Source organism: Nycticebus coucang, chromosome 4 (assembly GCF_027406575.1).
Source record: "Nycticebus coucang isolate mNycCou1 chromosome 4, mNycCou1.pri, whole genome shotgun sequence".
Lineage (NCBI taxonomy): Eukaryota > Metazoa > Chordata > Mammalia > Primates > Lorisidae > Nycticebus > Nycticebus coucang.
The window spans coordinates 129,488,442-129,496,944 of record NC_069783.1 but is presented as its reverse complement, the minus strand read 5'-3'; the positions used below and the strand labels follow the sequence as shown (position 1 = coordinate 129,496,944).

Sequence of the window (8,503 nt, the reverse complement as noted above, 5' to 3'; positions counted from 1 at the left end):
TGGCACATGTCTGGGACTGCAGGACCTGAAGAAGGGTCTGTGAACTGTTTTGGTGTCCTTGGACTTGGCACTTAGTTGAACTGCCTTGGGGAGAGCTTGAGCAGGAGTGTGGAGAACTTTGGGCATTGTCTGGGGCCCCAGACTGAGCCAATGAGCTGGGCGCAGGAAGCCATTGTGAAAGAACCTGGGTTTGTTTTTTGTTTTTTGGTAAGAGATAAAGTCTTGCTCTGTCACCTGGGCTGGACTACAATTGTATCTCCCTGTATTCTCAAACCCCCTGGGCTCAAGTGATCCTCCTGCCTCAGCTTCCTGAGTAGCTGGAACTACAAACCCATGCTACCATGCCTGGGTAGTTTCCTCAAATGTTAACACTGTACCTGACTACAGTAAAATGATTACAACCAAGAAGTTACCATTGATACTGTTAGAGAAAAAATTACTCAGTGATACTCATGAAAGCATGGTAAGGAAGACTTTACTCAGGACCATTGCCCTAGGTGGAGGGACCACTGCAAAAGGGTCTTTCAGTGCGAGAGACTGGGCTCATCTCTGAATATAGCACAGGGAAGTGGAGATTTATAGCTGGGTGGGGTGGGGTGGTGGTGGTCAGTGGATGGAAAATGACTAAGAGGAAACATCAGGGTTGGGGGACTCTGGTTCACCTGCCCTAGCAGATTGCTGCTGAAGGGAGGCAAGGGTGACCAGACACACCTCATAACCCTTGCCATTCCCCAGGCCCATGCCTATAATCCCAGCACTTTGGGAGGCCGAAGTGGGTGGATTGCCTGAGCTCATGAGTTTGAGACCAGCCTGAACAAGAGTGAGACCCCGTGCTCGCTTCGGCAGCACATATACTAAAAAATTGGAACGGTACAGAGAAGATTAGCATGGCCCCTGCACAAGGATGACACGCAAATTTGTGAAGCGTTCCATATTAAAAAAAAAAAAAAAGACCCCATCTCTACTAAAAGTAGAAAAACTAGCTGGGCATTGTGGTGCACACCTGTAGTCCCAGCTATTCAGTAGTAGGCTGAGGTAGGAGGATCACTTGAGCCCAAGAGTTTGAGGTTGCTGTGAGCTGTGATGCCACGGCACTCTACCTAGGGCTGCAGAGTGAGACTCTGTCACAGAAACAAACAAACAAAAAACTGACTTAGTAGGGGTCTTTGGTAAAATTGGATTTTCCAAAGAAGTGCACAGAAGGGCCTAGAAAGTGGTTCATGAGCTTAAATAAAGTTTGGTCAAGCAAAGAATGTTTGTCAGTGTCAGAAGAGACTTTTCACTTTCCTTTAAATGGTTGTTGGGCTGGCTGCAGTGGCTCACGCCTGTAATCCTACCACTTTGGGAGGCTGAGGTATGTGGATGTCTTGAGCTCAGGAATTGAAGATCCTAAGCAAGAGCGAGACCCCCAATCTACTAAAAACTGTGGTGGTGGGCGCCTGTAGTCCCAGCTGTTCAGGAGGCTGAGGCAGGAGGATGGCTTAAGCCCAGGAGTTTGAGGTTGCTGTGAGCTATGATGCTATAGCACTCTATGAGGGCAACAGAGTGAGACTCTAACTCAATAAATAAATAAATTGTTGTTAGGTCACCTTTTGATCATCAAGGGCCAGCTAAATCATCTGCTGGGACGTGGGAGGAGCAGACATCTGCTGGATGGTGCAAGTTGTCTGGCCTATAATAAAGGGAATTTGGCTTCTTTTTCTTTCTTTCTTTTCTTTTTTCTTTTTTTGAGATAAACCTCAAGCTGTCACCCCGGGCAGAGTGCTGTGGCATCACAGCTCACAGCAACCTCCTACTCCTGGGCTCAAGCAATTCTGCCTCTGCCTCCCAAGTAGCTGGGTCTACAGGCACCCCCATGACAACACCTGGCTATTTTTGGGTTGCATCCATCATTGTTGTTTGGTGGGCCCGGGCTGGATTCAAACCCACCAGCTCAGGTGTATGTGGCTCGCGCCTTAGCCGCTTGAGCCACAGGCGCCGAACCTCTTTTTTTTTTTTTTTTTGAGACAGAGTCTCAAGCTGTCACCCTGGGTAGAGTGCTGTGGTGTCATAGCTCACAGCAACCTCAAACTCTTGGGCTTAAGCGATTCTCCTGCCTCAGCCTCCCAAGCAGCTGGGACTACAGGCACTTGCCACAACGCCTGGCTATTTTTTGGTTATAGTTGTCATTGTTGTTTGGCGGGCCCTGGCTGGATTCAGACCCTCCAGCTCTGGTGTATGTGGCTGGCACCCTAGCTGCTTGAGCTACAGGTGCCAAGCCCTTTTTCTTTTTTTTTTTTGAGACAGAGTCTCACTCTGGCTCAGGCTAGTCTGGAACTTCTGAGCTCCTATCTACCCGCCTCAGCCTCCCAGAGTGCTAGGATTACAGGCGTGAGCCATAGTTTCTATTAAAATAAAAAAAAAAAACAACCAAAGATTAATAGTTGGAACAAACTATAAATTCAGTTCTGAGTCCAGAGGGCAGCAGTCAAAGATATTTCTAAGTATTGGGCCTGAAGCAGCTTCAGTTGGAGTGAGAGAAGCTGACAGATTTTCCTGGGTTGCAGTTTGCATGTTATGAAGGTTGTCCACACAGGAACTGATGTGATTTATCTGAAGTTAATATCAAGTTTTCCAGCTTCAGCATGCCTTGCTTAGCATAAGGACAGCTTTAATTTTCAGTGGTTCTAAGCTGAAGGATGAGAGAAAGATCAGAAATACTAGGTTAGAGAGTTGTAGCCAGATATTAGAGGAAACTAGAATTCAGGATCCAGTCCAGTTTGTAGCTGAATATCAAAACTTCAGAAGCAATGAATAGGGCTAGAATTTAATAATGAGTACATGACAGTTTTCTTCCAACACATAATTTTCTCTCTATACTCACCTCCCCTTTCTGTCAAAGATGTCAAAGTGAGGCTAAGTTACTTGTGAAATAAGTTGTCTCGTTAAACTTGGTCTGATCATTTATATAAGTAGAGCAATAATAGTGATTCACCAATAGGCTCTCTCTAAATTTACTTTGCTGGGACTTTGTAAAATTTCAGATTGATATAAGGGTACAAACAATTAGGTTACATTGTTTGCATTTGTTAGGTAGAATCCAAGTTGTAGTTGATCCCTCCGCCTAGGAGGTGTGCCATGTACCCCCATATTGTGCCCATTAGGTGGGAGCACACCAGACTCCCTCCTTCCTCCCCCGGATTTGGATACAGTTATGTTTTTCTCTTGTGTGGGTATGTAGTTGCATATTAGTATTGAGCACATTGGATACTTGCTTTTCCATTCTTGTGATACTTTATTAAGGAGAATGTCCTTCAACTTCATCCAGGTTAATACAAAAGATGTAAAGTCTCCATCTTTTTATGGCTGAATAGTATTCTACGTATACATGTACCACAGTTTGTTAATCCTGTCATGGGTGGATTTGGTTGATTCTACATCTTGGCGATTGTGAATTGAGCTATGATAAACATTCTAATGTGAGTGTCCTTATGGCAAAATGATTTTTTTCTTCTGGGTAAACACCTAGTAATGGGATTACAGGGTCAGATGGAAGATCTTGCTGAGGAATCTCTGGCCTCTTTGCCTACTTGCCTTGGCAATGGAGGCACGTTTGAATGTATCCTGCTCTGTAAATTTTCTTACTCTGTAAGCCTATCTTTCTCTTCTTCAATAAACTTTGTTTCATGCTTGCCTAAAAAAATTAAAAATAAAAATAGGAATCTCATTGCTTTTGGCTAAGATGAAGTGTAGTAAGGAATCTCAGATAGGATTTTAAAAGCCTCTCCAGACAGGGAAACAAAACCAGGCCTTCCCATCATACTTTGCCTGCAATACCTATAGGTTTGATGACTTCCTTTTTTTTTTTTTTTTGAGACAGAGTCTCAAGCTGTCACCCTGGGTAGAGTGCCAGGGCATCACAGCTAACAGCAACCTCTAACTCCTGGGCTCAAGCAAGTCTCCTGCCTCCGCCTCCCAAGTAGCTGGGACTATAGGTGCCCGCCACAATGCCCAGCTATTTTTTATTTTTCTTTGCAGTTTTTGGCCGGGGCTGGGTTTGAACCCATCACCTCCAGCGTATGGGGCAGACACCCTACTCCTTTGAGCCACAGGTGCCACCCCCAGCTATTTTTTGGTTGCAGCTGTCATTGTTGTTTGGCAGGCATGGGCTGGATTTGAACCTGCCAGCTCAGGTGTACATGGCTGGCGCCTTAGCCGCTTGAGCCACAGGTGCCGAGCCATGACTTCCTTTCTTTTCAAGATCCCCCAAATATCCTGAGGTTCCTGGGCCTGACAAGAAGTGACATTCCTTACTCACTTGGTAAGGCAGCCATGAACCCATGTATTCAAAGTACCTGGCTTTTTTTTTTTATTTTGTAGAGACAGAGTCTCATTTTATGGCCCTATGTAGAGTGCCATGGCATCACACAGCTCACAGCAACCTCCAACTCCTGGGCTTAAGCGATTCTCTTGCCTCAGCCTCCCGAGTAGCTGGGACTACAGGTGCCCGCCACAACGCCCGGCTATTTTTTTTTTTTAATTAAGGGGCTTTTTTTACTTTGTGAAGTCAACCTTAGTTTCTAAAGTTGTCTGGTCATATCTGAAAATATGTAATTCCATTCAAAGCCTTGGTAATATAACCAACATTTCCTCAATTGTATCCTGTTGTAAGGAGAACAAATTCTTTTTTTTTTTGAGATGGAGTCCCACTATGTCGCCCTCAGTAGAGTGCCATAGCATCACAATTCACAGCAACCTCCAACTCTTGGGCTTAAGTGATTCTCCTGCCTTAGCCTCCCAAGTAGCTGGGACTACAGGTGCCCGCCACAACATCCAGGTATTTTTTGGTTGTAGTTGTCATTGTTGTTTGGTGGGCCTGGGCTGGATTTGAACCCGCCAGCTCAGGTGTATGTGGCTGGTGCCTTAGCTGCTTGAGGTACAGGAACCGAGCCTTTTTTTTTTTTTTTTTAAGAGACAGAGTCTCACTTTGTTGCCCTCAGTAGAGTGCTGTGTCATCACAGCTCACAGCAACCTCCAGTTCTTGGGCCTAGGCGATTCTCCTGCCCCAGCCTCCCGAGTAGCTGGGACTACAGGCGCCCACCACAACACCTTTTTGTTGTAGTTTGGCCAGGGCCGGTTTTGAACCTGCCACCCTCTGTATATGGGGCTGGCACCCTACTCACTGAGCCATAGGTGCTGCCCAACATACTGAGACTCTTGTCTCCAAAACAAAAAAAAAAGAAAGGTGGTGTCTTTAAGAGCTGATTGATTCACAAGGGCTCTGCCCATCCATTAATGAATTAATGGGTTATCATGGGAGGGGAACTGGAAGTTTGGAAGAGGAAGAAAGATCTGAGCCAGCACATTGGCACGTTCAGCCTCTCCACCACGTGTTGTCCTGTCCTGTGTTACTTAAGAGTCTTCAGACAGGCCCAGTGTGGTGGCTCAGGCTGGTAATCCCAATATTCTGGAAGGCTGAGGCAGGCGGGTGGATTGCTTGAGCTCAGGAGTTTGAGACCAGCCTCTAAAGTGAGGCTTTAGAGTGAGACCCTATCTCTAAAAAAAAAAATAAAATAAAAATTGGGCATTGTGGCAGGTGCCTGTAGTCCCAGCTACTTGGGAGGCTGAGGCAAGAGGATTGCTCCAAAAAGGCGGCTCTAACGAGATGTGCCCTCTTGACCTTGGGTTTCTCAACCTTTTCACTGTGAGAGACAAACTTCTTATAAATTATACAATTTTAGGTATTCTGTTACAAGCAACAGAAAACAGACTAAGGCACGGCTCCTAAGTCCCACGAAAGCTTATGTGTCCTAAAGTTCTAGTGACTGAGGGGCAAGAAGGGAGGGAGAGGTTGTGGTAGAGGGGACAGAGAATGGAGGATGTAAGAGTTTGAAGGGAGATGTATCTCAGGATTCAAGGGAACTAGTGGGCAAGCTCATGCCAGTGAGGAGGTGGGCAGAGTTGGCAGAGCATATAGTCTGAAGGGTTCAAGAAGAGATGATTCAAGTGACAGAGAAGTTCCCCTGGGAAAAGCAGGATTCAACAAAACAGAGAAGCCTCACAGTAAGCCAGGAAGTACAGACTTCCAGCCCAGGGAGTCAGGGAATCATCCCCACCGAGAACAGGGAGCCAAGACAACCTTTTAGTCCAAGAGGTATCTTTCAAAAGAATCCTAGGACTCTAACCCAGCTTCTCAAAATCAAAATGTCCTTACCAGCTTGAACAAAAGTGGATAAACAAAAGTTTATCTGGAGCAATGGATAGTCTGACTCAACAATGGATCTCACAACCAACCAGTCAGGAGAGAGGACAGAGGCCACAAAGATACACATTGAGGGGCTTTGGTGACAGGCCCAAAGGTCCCATGATGAATCAGATCCTCAGTTGTAGTACCACAACTTTTAAAGAAAAAAATTATTCAATATTATTAACTTGTTAAAGTACAGTAAAAAAAAAAAGACTTCATTCAGGGCCATTGCCATAGGTATAGGGACCACTGCAACAGGGTCTTGCAGTGGAGAAAGAAATTGGACCCAATTGTAATAACAGCAAGGCACAGAGCCACAGAGCAATGTGTAAGGCAGCACATGGAAAGTGAACAAGGAGCTATCGGGTGAAGGGGGACCCTGGCTAAACTGACCTAACAAGATTTGTGATCACCTGGGGGATGGCAGAGGAATCTGATCAGATAGGGAGTGTGATCATAGTTGGGTCTGTGGGCAATTTGCTAAAACTGGATTTTTTTTTTTTGAGACAAGAGTCTTACTTTGTCACTCTTAGTAGAGTGCTGTGGCATCATAGCTCATAGCAACCTCAAACTTTTGGGCATAAGGGATTCTCTTGCCTCAGCCCCCCTAGTAGCTGGAACTGCAGGCACCAACCACAATGCTCCACCATTTTTTTTGGTTTAGCAGGCTCTGGGTCAGGGTTGAACCCACCAGCCCTGGAGCATGTGGCTGGTGCCCTAACCACTGAGCTACAGACACCCAGCCTGGATTTTTCTTTTTGAGACAGGATCTCACTGTCATCTAGGCCTATGACAACTCCTTTAAATCCTGAACTCCTGGGCCCAATGGATCCTACCTCCTCAGCCCCCCAAGTAGCTGAGACTGCAGGTACCACCATGCCTAATTTTTTTAATTTTTGTAGACATGGGGGTCTCACTATGTTGTCCAGGTTGGTTTCAGAACTCCCAGCACAAGTGATCCTCCAGCCTCAGTCTCCTGCATAGCTGGGATTACAGGTGGGAGATACCACGCCTGGCCTAAACCTGGAATTTATAAATTTGGCCTAGCAAAGAATCTATTGTCAATAGAACACTATTAACTAATCTGCAAACCTTATTTGAATTTTACCAATGGTCCTGCTTTTATGAGCCTAGAGGGGTGGATTCCACCTTGCAATTAGTTATGTCTCCTTTAAACAAAGAGGGCTCCTCAGTCTGTCTCTGACTTGAATGATTGCCACAAATTTAAAAAGCACTGGATGGCACATTTTTTTGGTTTTTTTTTTTTTTTTGTAGAGATAAGAGTTTCACTTTATGGCCCTCGGTAGAGTGCCCTGGCATCACACAGCTTACAGCAACCTCCAACTCCTGGGCCTAAGCGATTCTCCTGCCTCAGCCTCCCAAGTAGCTGGGACTACGGGCACCCGCCACAACGTCCGGCTATTTTTTTTGTTGCAGTTCGGCCGGGGCCGGGTTTGAACCCGCCACCCTCGGTATATGGGGCCGCCCGGTTTTTTTTTTTTAAAGACAGTCTCATTTTGTCACCCTGGGTAGAGTGCAGTGACATGATAGCTCATAGCAACCTCAAACTCCTGGGTTCAAGTGATTCTCTTGGCTCAGCCTCTGAATAGCTGGGGCTACAGTTGCCCACCACCACGCATGGGTAGTTTTTGTATTTGTGGTAGAGAGGGAAGTCTTGCTCTTGCTCAGACTGGTGTCAAACTCTGGAGCTGAAGTGATTCTTCCACCTCTGCCTCCCAGAGTGCTAGTATTTTTTTTTTTTTCTGAGACAGGGTCTTCCATTGTCAGCCTGGCTGGAGTGCAATGGCACCATCATAAGGTCACTGTGGCTTCAAACTCAAGCAATCGTCCTGCCTCAGCCTCCCAAGGAGCTGGGACCACGGGTGCACACCGTCTCCTTTGATCCTTCTTCGTTTAAGTTCTCTTGGGTGGAAATACCCACAAGTGAACTACGTCTTCCTCTTGAGGCCCACAATACGTCCTCTACTGGTGCTTTTTCCCACTTGTACTGAAGCGTAATTAACATCCACGGTAATCCACATATTCCAAGTGCCTCCCTCCTAACCCCCCAGCAGGTGCCTTTACACTTGCCCGGTGACCGAGATCGTTTATTCAAGCTGGTGTCTCCCAGTGTGCCTTCTCACTTGCAAAACTATTTTCCCTCTGCAATTAAGAACTATCTTGGAGAAGAAACTTTGCAACTCCGTAAAAAGAGAAAACAAAATGCATTTCTAGTATTTTCGCCCACTATTTTTGGCACCCACGATTTTTGTCTGC

General features: G+C 46.0%; 1 non-coding gene across 1 annotated transcript; it reads left to right on the top strand.

The window, feature by feature from the left end:
- The first annotated feature begins 830 nt into the window (after nucleotides 1–830).
- On the top strand, nucleotides 831–939 carry LOC128585118 (U6 spliceosomal RNA). The gene has a single exon (XR_008379864.1). It is a non-coding gene; the product is annotated as a U6 spliceosomal RNA (small nuclear RNA).
- The last annotated feature ends 7,564 nt before the right edge of the window (nucleotides 940–8,503 follow it).